This window comes from Anabas testudineus, chromosome 17 (genome assembly GCF_900324465.2).
Source record: "Anabas testudineus chromosome 17, fAnaTes1.2, whole genome shotgun sequence".
NCBI classification, from domain to species: Eukaryota; Metazoa; Chordata; class Actinopteri; order Anabantiformes; family Anabantidae; genus Anabas; species Anabas testudineus.
Genome location: NC_046626.1, coordinates 21,951,121 through 21,962,343, shown reverse-complemented (window position 1 = coordinate 21,962,343; position 11,223 = coordinate 21,951,121). Strand labels below are relative to the sequence as shown.

General features: G+C 42.3%; 1 protein-coding gene across 2 annotated transcripts in view; it reads right to left on the bottom strand.

Annotated features, from left to right (window-relative positions):
- The window catches only part of LOC113171686, a 76,329-nt gene extending 66,748 nt beyond the window's left edge, over positions 1 to 9,581 (bottom strand). For both annotated transcript variants that reach the window (XM_026374250.1, XM_026374252.1), the window contains exon 1: positions 9,387 to 9,581. The gene's annotated coding sequence lies outside the window, so the exon portion shown is untranslated. The remainder of the gene's footprint in view (positions 1 to 9,386) is intronic.
- Positions 9,582 to 11,223: the final 1,642 nt, after the last annotated feature.

The window sequence follows — 11,223 nt, the reverse complement described above, 5'->3', positions numbered from 1 at the left end:
TACACTGAGAGTAACCTTTGTACTTCTCTCTTGGTCAAGATTAAAACCACAGAAAGACAGATTGGTTTCATAACACTTTATTAATATCATTCTAGCTGCAGGATTTGACATAACGCAGATTATCCTTCAAAGCAGTTGTTTTCTTGCCGAATTCATGCACATAAAGTTTATTGAGCTCTTGGGCCAGTTCCAGGTCATATGAAAACCCTTGTAGAGCTATCTTCTTCTGATTCTTGTCATTTATTCAAACTATAGTCCTGATACTATCCCAGAACTAAGCCCATGGTGCTTGTACTGAGTTTATTCTCAGCCTTACTATAGACATGTGAGGTATGTGTAGTGGTGCCCACTTTGTGGAAACAATTGACTGTGGTCCCGGTTGCTAAGCTGCCCCGCCCCAGGTCACTAAATGATTGATAAGTGTCTAGCATTCACCTCACTGTTTATGAAATAATTTGAGAAATAAATTAGAAAGTTCACATTAAGCCACAGAGGTTCCCTTTAGAACCCCTTGCAGTTCGCCTATAGAACCAATAGGTGACTGCAGGATGCCACTATAACATTATTCCATCTATAAACACCTGGACAGGAGTGGAAAACCTTCTGGACTGTTGTTTGTGCAGCATCTAACAATATCCAGCCCCACCATGATGTTAAAGAAATTTAGGTACTGTTTGGTTGTTGGCTTGATTACAGCTGTGGTAAGGAAATTTACAACTAATTATTATATTATTATAACTAATATTTTATACAGGTATTTTTGTGAGAACAACACAAATGGAGTTTCCACTGAGATGTACTGACTGTAGGATCTGTGCTCCGAGGGCCGACACTGATATAAACACTTTCTCATACGTTACTAAACTCTCTTCAACTGAAAAATGCACAATACAACCTGAAATAGTCTTAATGTCTGCTGGTGCTCTTCATTATAGAGGTGGGAAAAACGAGTCTTTGAACTGACTCAGATCCGTGAGTCTCGAACTGTAAAGTGAACGAATCATTTTGATTCATTTCGTTCATTTCGTTCATTTTACAGTGGGTTGCGGTGTAGCCCTCTAGTGGGCGATATAAAAATGGCCGCGGTTCTCAGACACTATATAGTGAAGACAACATAGTTTGTTCAGCTGACAAATTATAATACACAAAATGCCACAAGCAATTCAAACCATGTGAAAACCTAGGAAAGCAAATACACACCACAATAAAGTGTGTTCCTGCATCCTCCCTGATGTTGTTGTTTAACAGCACAGCAGTGACTTTGTAGCTGTCACGTGACTAATGAACGAGAGACCGAGCCACGAAAGAGTGAACTGCTGCTGCAGCCTGAGCTGTGAACGATGAACGATGAACGGTGGACGATGAACGAGAACGACTAGACTGCTGCTACAGCCTGAGCTGTGACGGCTGGTAGAGGACGAGTGAAAGTTAAACTTATTGATAATGAGTTTAGACTTTTAAAGCAACAAGTAACAAGTTCCCGAAAATATTAACATGGTGCATTTATTGTGTCCAAAACGCGACATTATCATTATAATTATTATTATTATTATTATTATTATTATTATTATTATTATTGATGTTATTGTCGTTGTTATTAATAATGTTACATTTTATTATTTTACAGACGAGAATAGCACAATTAACATGTTTATAATTTTCGAAAGTATTTATGTACAAACATCATTTACATTATTTACACAAAATCACTACACACATCTACAAGAATCAAAGACCACTAATTAATTATGATTCCATGAATAAATAATGTCTGTCGGGCGTCAGGTGATAAATAAATGACCGTCAGATATCAGACATCATTCATTTCCTTGTTTCTCAGTCCACAGCTCCGTAGCGGAGCTACAGCTGTCACATGACAAATGAACGAGGAGCTGAGTACGGACTCACAGTTGATCGAGTCGTGAACGAATCATTTCTGTTTCCTGTCCTGCTGACTGTGCTTAAGGAGCTGCTGCCATGTGGCGAGAGAAGGTGCAGCAATGAACTGGAAAGAACAAATCACTCACTGAGAGAACTAATCACTCCCAAGTCATAGCAGAGATTCGTTCATATTGAACGAATCGTTCACGACCGAAACATCGCTACTTCATTACTACAACCCTGATGTTGACAATAGTTTTCGTACAGACTTGTTGCCCTCATCACTTCAGATTCATACTACATTGCAAATGTACTAGTTAATGAAGGCAACAGGGATCATCTATCTATCTAAATGTTGTTTCTGTGTGTGCTGAGAGATTGACTGTTTAAACAAGGAATAGCTTGGAGTGACTACTGTAGTTTGAAAAGGAGAAGTCAACGTGAAAATCGTTGGTTGCGTATTGTAACCCAAGCTTCTATGAGTATAGGTGTAGCCCTCTAAGAGCTGTCGCTATTGGGTTTATCCCCGAGTGCATGTGCAGTCGTGAAGAATTCCTTCGCGCCCTGTGCCAGCACAGGGCTACCTCACTCAGGTCCGCCCACAGAGTATAAAAGCCCTGCGTGACCTGAGGACTGCTACCAAAGCCAACTTTTACTTCAGCCAACATAGGGGGAACCAGTGAGGCCCCTAGAGGGCTACGCCTATACTCATAGAAGCTGGGGTTACAATACGTAACCAACGTTCTATTTCGTATAGGCTTCGCCCTCTAAGAGCCGTCGCAATTGGGATAAGGGCGAAGCTGGATGTAGTCAATGCCTCACTGGACCACCGGAGTCCTCAAGCACCAACAACACCAGTCCACCCAGACCAACCTAACAAGGATGTAATCAATTAAGCCAACAAGGTCTTCTGAAGAGCCGTCCTGTCCAACACAGACGGTGTCACTCATGACAGCGTCAAAAACATCCATTCTCATAAGGAATCAACACACATCAGAGAAAGACACATGTTGTCAGGATGTGCTATGAGAATGTTCCAGTTCACATGCAAGCACATCCCGGCAGCGCGCGCTCTGAACTGACAGAGCTCCACCGGTCGTCATGCACGCTCAGCACAGAATGAGATAAGGAGGATACTGACGTATCCCGCAAGTAAAACGTATAAAAGGACACGGGGATGCCCACGATGCAGCTGTACATATATCCTCCACTGACATACCTTTGAAAAAGGGCTGTGGAGGTGGACATGGTTCCAGTGGAATGAGCACGAACATTAGGCGGAGGCTCTTTACCCGCTGACACATAAGCCTGTGTGATATTTGTGTGATAACTGTTGGCTGAAAACAGCTGTGCACGTCACGTAATGTGACAGTGACTGAACAGGACAGAGACGGTGCGGGAAAAACCCCTCCAGTGTAATAACTCTGGATTTAAAGGAGGAAGTCAGTATCTTAGGCGTGAATGCCGGATTAGGACTGAGAATTGCCGAGGTTCCATCTTCTCTGATAACAATACAGGAAGGGGAGGACAGCGTACACAGATCACTCACTCCTTGAGCTGAACACAGGGCTAAGAGAAATGCTGTTTTAAGAAAGGAGTCTGAGAGAGATTTGCGATATAGGCTCAAAAGGAGGATTTTTAAGAGCGCACAAAACCAGCGGTAAATCCCACTAAGGCGTAATTGAACGAGTTGGAGGTTGCTGTCTCTGAACACCTTTTAAGAACCGTAATTCAAGAATCAAGAGTCAAGATTCAAAAAACTTTATTAATACCAGAGGGAAATTATTTTGCCTCATTACCATTGTTCTCAAAACAGACAGAAAGAAAAGGAACCACAACCAGGAAAGATCCAACACCAACAGAAATACACAATAACATCAATACACAATAACATCAATACTGAAAAACTCAATATATATACAGAATATGTAAATAGATGAATGAAATTGGGTCAAAATATATAGATTCACAGCAAGTATACGACACTTTCACTTCCCCCACCCCTTAAAGAGGCGGGAGGAATTGTACAGATTGATTGCCACAGGTAGAAAGGATCTCCTGTGGCGCTCTGTGGAGCATTTAATGTTAATAAGTCTTTGGCTGAACGTGCTCCTCTGTCCAGCCAACACACTGTGCAGTGGGTGGGAGGGATTGTCCAGGATTGAGAGGAGTTTGGACAGCCTCCTCCTCTCAGCTACAACATGTAGAGGGTCCAGCTCCACCCCCAGAACAGAGCCAGCCCTCCTAATCAGTTTGTTTAGTCTGTTAGTGTGTGCCACCTTCATGTTGCTGCCCCAGCAGACCACAGCATAGAAGATGACACTGGCCACCACAGACTCATAAAACATCCTCAGCATGGTGCTGCAGACGTTGAAGGACCTGAGTCTCCTCAGGAAGTACATCCGGCTCTGAGCCTTTCTGTACAATGCTGATGAGTTTTTGGTCCAGTCCAGTTTGTTGTCCAAGTACACTCCCAGGTATTTGTACTCAGATACGACCTCCACCTCCTCCCCCTGAATAGAGAGAGGGATGACAGGACTCCCAGATTTCCTGAAGTCCATCACCAGCTCCTTTGTTTTGTTGATGTTCAGTTGCAGATGGTTGAGTCCACACCAGTCAACAAAACTGTCCACCACTCCACGGTACTCTGTGACATCTCCACCCTTAATACATCCTACAACTGCAGAGTCATCAGAGAACTTCTGAAGATGACAGGACTCTGAGTTGTACCTGAAGTCTGAGGTGTACAGGGTGAAGAGGAATGGAGACAGAACTGTCCCCTGTGGAGCACCTGTGCTACAGAACAGTGTCAGACACACAGTTCTGCAGGCGAACGTACTGTGGGCGGTTGGTGAGGTAGTCCATGATCCAGGAAATCAGGGGAGTGTTGACCTGCATGTTTTTTAATTTCTCTCCCAGCAGTGCAGGCCGGATGGTGTTGAATGTACTGGAGAAATCAAAAAACATGATCCTCACTAAGCCCCCAGGCTTGTCCAGGTGGGTGTAGGTGCGATGGAGAAGGTGTATGATGGCGTCATCCACTCCAATATGGGGTTGGTAAGCAAACTGGAGGGGGTCAAGTGAGGGTTTGACCAGAGGTCGGAGGGACTCCAGGATCAGCCTCTCAAAAGCCTTCATGATGTGTGATGTCAGAGCCACAGGTCTGTAGTCATTGAGGACTCTGGGACGTGGCGTCTTATTCACTGGAACCAGGCACGACTTTTTCCACCCTAGAGGAACTCTCTGCAGGTGCAGGCTGAGGTTGAAGATGTGTTGGAGAACAACACATAGCTGAGGAGCACAGGCTTTCAGCACCCTTGGGCTGACTCCATCAGGACCTGCAGCTTTTGTGGGGTGAAGCCTGTGCAGCTCTCTTCTCACCTGCTCAGCTGAGATTGTTAGGGTGGTGGCTGAGTCGTGTGGGGGAGGGACTGAGGAGCAGTTGCTGAACTGAAGTGGGCTCTGTGGCTCAGCCTGGAATCGATTGAAGAAATGATTCAATTCATTGGCTCGGTCCACTGTCCCCACAGTCTCCTGGCTGCTGGACTTGTAGTCAGTGATGGTCCTCATGCTCCTCCAAACCTCCCTGGTGTTGTTCTGTTGAAGGCGTTGTTCCAGTTTTCTCCTGTAAGCCTCCTTCCCCTCCCTGATCCTGACAGACAGCAGTCTCTGGACCCTCTTTGCTGCCTCCCTGTCTTCTGATCTGAATGCCTCTTTTTGTCATTCAGGATGGTTTTAATGTCCTGAGTGACCCAGGGCTTATTGTTTGGGAAGCAGCAAATGGTTTTTGTGGGTACGTGGGTGTCCACACAGAAATTAATGTAGTCAGAGATGCAGTCCGTCAGTCCATCGAAGATTTTCTCCATCCTCACCAGAGCTGTCAGTTCGTCCATCTTATTGTCCAGTGATCTCACATTACCCATAATCACAGAGGGGAGATGAGGTTTGAATCTTCTCACCTTCTCTCTGAACATCGCTCTTCTCTGTTCTTTATTTCCTTTTTGCTGTTTTTTGCCTCCCCTACATCCCCTCGCTGTCCTCCTTCTGATCTCTTTAGAAATGTTTAAAGTCCCGGACAAAGTTTGATCCTTTACTCCGGCCGTCCTCACTAAGATCAGCTGATCCTGGGTGTAAACAAAGGAGCTGTCTCCATGGTGATGGAGCAGCTGTTGCGCTCCGGTCTTTCGGATCAGTGAGAGAATGAATCCAAAGGTAAAAACGGAGATAAAAACTCTCTCGAACAACATGATCTGAGAGGGTAGAACTTAATTTCAAAACTAGTTACTTATCTACACAAAAGGAATAAAAATAATAAGATAAAATACAGAAAAAGACATCACAAGATGAGAACAGTGGTAAATCGGCTGCAGCAAGGCTCGCGCCTGCGCACTGAATTCAAATCAATGGATGTGCAAAAACAGTTTTCTCTCCAAAACCCTCATGGTGAGATGAGATGGCTGCGGCATATGTTTTAACTGTAGACAGAGCCAGCTCCCGATCTACCAATAACTGGAGAAAAAAAAAGCTGACCATTTTGCTGCGTATGAGGCTGTGGTGTATTGAGCTCTTGCATTCTGAATGGTGCGAATCCCCGCAGGCGGCAGACCCAGGCTTTCTAAACGTTCCCGTTCAGGGGCCAGGCCCACAGGCGCTGACCTATCACCTGTGTAGTGGAGGACTGTATTGTCCACCTGTGAGAGTGCATCGCTGCGCCATGGCAGCTGCCAGGGATCGCTTGACAACAGCTGAATCATTGTGGGAAACCAAAAATACAGGGGATAAAAGGTTTTAGGGGTCATGATCCCCCCAAAACCATCAGGCTCAGCAGGGTTTTATCACATAAGGTTTCAATTGAGGATTAATAAGAAATCTGAGCATGTGAAATCAAAGGCCCAATGGGAGATGAGAGGTGGAACTCCTGCTAGGCAACTAGGGGACCTGCAACTCGGAGGAGAAGGAAGAGAAAGTGGTAATATCTCAATAGAGATCAAAAAATGGGGAAATCCTGTGGTCTGCCACACATGAAGAGCCCCTGCCATTCTTTCCCCCTCCTATCTTGACCCCAGGACGGACTTATACTTTGCATTTGTCAGGATCAGCAGCCCTGAGACTGCATTTGAGAGTATGTGCCCTCCAAACCTGGAAATTATGGGTTGAAGAGGTTGTCTGAAGATATTATGGGCTGAAGATGTTGTCTGCCTGCATGCAGACCTCATATGCGTGCAGGTTTCAAGTATATCTAGGAATATGACATGATGGACAGGTCATGTTACAATGCCTATGTCCTGCTCACTTCTGTGGATCCATGCTGGAACAGCACTAAGTGCTGCAGCTGGCATCTCTTCTTAGAGTCGGTTGACAGAGCTCTCATTGCCCCAGCCATGGCAAAGAGGAGGAGGAGAAGCTACAGCCAGGGACCTCCAGAAAGCAGAAGCAGTGTGTGTTGTGCCCACAATGCAGAAGGGTGTGGAACCAGTGCACCAAATGTGGAGTGCATGCTAAATTCACCTCACAGGGATCTATGGTTTATGCATCAACATGCAATGTAAACACACAGACACACGCCAGAACAAAACATCTTTCAACAGAAAATAGCAAATTGGTAAAAATTGCATATGTTGAGTTTTTCTCTTCTGTTCTCATGACAAAAAGGGCATAAAAACCTAAAAAACATATAAAAATCATAAAACCTTTATATATATGGATAGTTCTGAAGCTGTTGAAGAGATCTGATGTGGTGAAAGTGAAAAGATATATTTATATATAACATTTTTATTTCACTTTTATGAGAGGGCCCGTTTGGGGTCCCGACGGTAAAAAGTGTAGGTTAATTTTAAAGGTGCCTCGAGGGTTAAACAAGGAACATGCCGTGAGATAATGGGTTTTATTGACTTTAATCTAATCTGTTCCAAAGCTTTTGCTCATTTAGAAATATAAACTATTTTTATTTGTTGTTTAACTTGTCAGGGTGTAAATCCAATAAACACTGAACTCTGTGAACCTGTGCTGTAGTTTCCTGCTCTCTTCCTGTTACAAACACTGTTTGACATCTGTTCATCAGTTGGTTTTTGTTCAGGCTGCAGGAATCATTTCTCACTGTGGGAACCTGACTTATAACAGAAGCAGTAGTAGGAGGCTGAATGATCGAGTTTAACTTTCTCTATCTTCAACTCACAGTTGTTTCCTTTATTCACAACTGAGAAATCATTTTTCTGAGGATGATTGTAACCTTTTATCTTGGTCCCTATCAGTCTTACCGAAGGTTAGTGTGACAGTGTTGGTTAAAGGTGGACTTTGTTGGCTCTTGATTGGCTGGAAACACTCACCTGAACACAGACAGCACAGAGCAGCAGCTGGGAGGAAAAGCATTTTGTGCAGTGGTGTTTCCTCTGGGGAACCTGGGGAGAAGTGGAGCTCTGATGCAGCTGAGGCCAAACAAGGACGAGCTGTGAGATCAGACGAGGGCCACGTGGTTTCTAACGGCTCCTCAGACCTCCCATCAGCCCCTGCTGCTGCTGTCTGACTTAAGCTCAGAGGTGGATGGGGAAAGTTGTAAAACACAGGACAGTGACTTGTGGACCATGGTTAGTCACCACAGAATTACCTGTAATTGCTTCATGTGTCTGCAATAAAGAATTACAGATATTACTTACAGTTACTATATATACTACTTAGTACTACTTAATTAGTATTACAGTATAGTATTACAGTTATTATATACAATTATATATAATATATAATAATTGCTTAGTTAATACTCCCTTATTTTCCTCTACTGTATCTGCATCTAGGTCCCATATGAAACTGGTATTTTAACTCTGTCCCTTCTCTGTTCAATCAAAATATCAAAACTGTTCTACATCCAGTATCTTTACGTCTGAATTCTTACCAGGAACAAGTGAGTCTTTGTGACAGTCGTACAGCATCCCGAGGTTGAAAGGCCGGCCGAGCGCCGCCACCTCCATCGTTCCACTGGAATCAGAGTCCATCAGTCAGTCTGAAGTGGACAAAATGGGCAAAGTTCAGCGAAGAATCAATGCAGTTTATGTAATGGAAGCACTAATACTAAATGACACCAATGTAAGAGATCAGCACTTAAACCTTAAACATTGTAAAGAAACTTGAGATGACTTCTGTTGTGAATTGGCGCTATACAGATAAAACTGACAGAGGTAGAAGACTATACAGAGAATAATTAATCCTTCTACACAAATACAAATAAGCTTCTTTCTAACTTACATTAAACTGTATTTGAAAAAGTATAATTAAAGTATAAAAATATATTAATTTTTCACTTGGGAATGTATCATCTGGCAAATTTAAGTGAACTATAAATAAGAGGAAGTAGCTGTAACAAAGCATATTATTGGATGTCTGTACATCCATACACTAATTCAGCATCTAAATAAAAAAAACTATTTGACAAAATACAAACAAAGATATGTTGAACAAAATATTTTATCAGGATGGTTGTTACTTGAACAGAACAGCGTCAGTGTACTTACCTTAAAAAGGTGTGTGGTCTTCTGATAATGTCCTCTGGTCTCTGTCATTATATGAGTAAAAAACTCCACCTTCATTCACATCAGGAAGTGAAGAAAACTGGTCAGACAACCGACCCTCAGACAATGTGCAGGCTTTAAATTCCAGAGTGTGTATTCATACCAACAGCTCTGTGAGGTTTTACTTTCTGTAGTTAAAATGGTGCTTTGAACTGAGTTCTAACATACGCATTTAGTGACATTTAATTTCATGAAATCCTTAATTTGAAGATGTTTCATTCAGATCAAGACATCTCTCTGAAAACAGAGGAATGTAAAAGTTCTGAGAGCAGAGGAAATGAGGCTGTTACTGTAGTGGAGCTTCATAGACAAATAGTGGAGGATGATCCCAGCTTTTTATGTAAGTTACAACAGTGAGTGAGGAATGTACGGCCTGTGATAAACAGTACGTTGAAGTTTAGCAGGTTAGTTCAGCAAGTCAGTCAAATGTGAAATGCAGAGACAGACAGGTGGAATCCAAGTAAAACAGTTTGCTTCAGATCCACTAAGGAACAGACTTAGTTTAGATGTCAGGGAACCAAAAGTCAGGAGTTAACAGAGGCAGAATAAGAGTCCAGAAAGTGTTCAACAACACGTGGACACTTCAGAAAAACAACCCACAAAATATTCTTATTTCTGGTCACAGTAAATATCCCAGTTTCATCCCTTTGATAAGTCACGAGACCTGTAACACAAGGAGGAGGAGATTGAAACACTGATCACACCTCTGACACTTTTACACAGTTCAAGAGAAAATATCAACCTTTCTTTTAGATATCTCCAATCAGAGATTCAGTACAAAACCACTCTACAGCTCTTCTCTACAAGACTGAACCAAGTTTGACTATAGAGGAATATCTTAAAAACTAACAAACAAAAACCTGAGACTCAAACAGGAAGAAGAGTTAGAAACCAGAATTCCTTCAACATATAGTAACACCAGACACTGCTTAATTCAATTTAAAACATTACAAACTTCACTACTGTAAAGTGAATCTACACATAATCGGTCCAGAAGACTCTCTGAACAATAAATGTCAGGTTACAGAAGCAGCATCAAGTCACAGCTTCTCGTGTATTTTGTTCTGATGTTTTGGACAATATCTCTGCTCTGATCTTCAACCAGATGTTCTACCTGTCATCTTCTGTAAGAACAAACCTCATCACTGATATTGTTGCTTTCCTCTTGAGTGTCCCATAGGTATGACAGCACCAGTGGGTTCAACAGCAGGGAGACAACTGGTGATAGTAACTGGCCAACAGGTAGGTAATAGGTACTGGGAATATTAGTAACTGGATGATGGAGGAGATCAGGTGAGTAAAGACGAGATGTTGGAGCCTTGGACTGGTAAACGGTGGAATAACTGTAAATTTACAGTGGATTTACAACAGTATCTTGCTGTATTTAGAAAAAATAAACTATAAACTACTGTTAATTAATTTTTTTTTTTTACTTTATTTACCTTCTGAAATTAGCAGAGTCCAGTGTAGTTTTGTCTGAGAGCATTCTGAAACTGTTCACCATTTAATTTCTATCAAAGTGTGATGGAAGAAAACTGATCAATTCTACTTAATAAATGAACAACAGTTTTATTTGACTTAGATTTATAATATTTAATCTGTGAAATTAAGAAAATCAAAAACCACAACAACCAAATAAATCAATAAAGATCAGAACTATAATCAATAATCAGTCACCAGGCAGTGTTTAATTCAATTTAAAACATTACAAACTTCATATTCTTCTTATTGTGTCATTTAGCAGAAACAGAATGACACTGTGCATGTTTATCACAGCGTC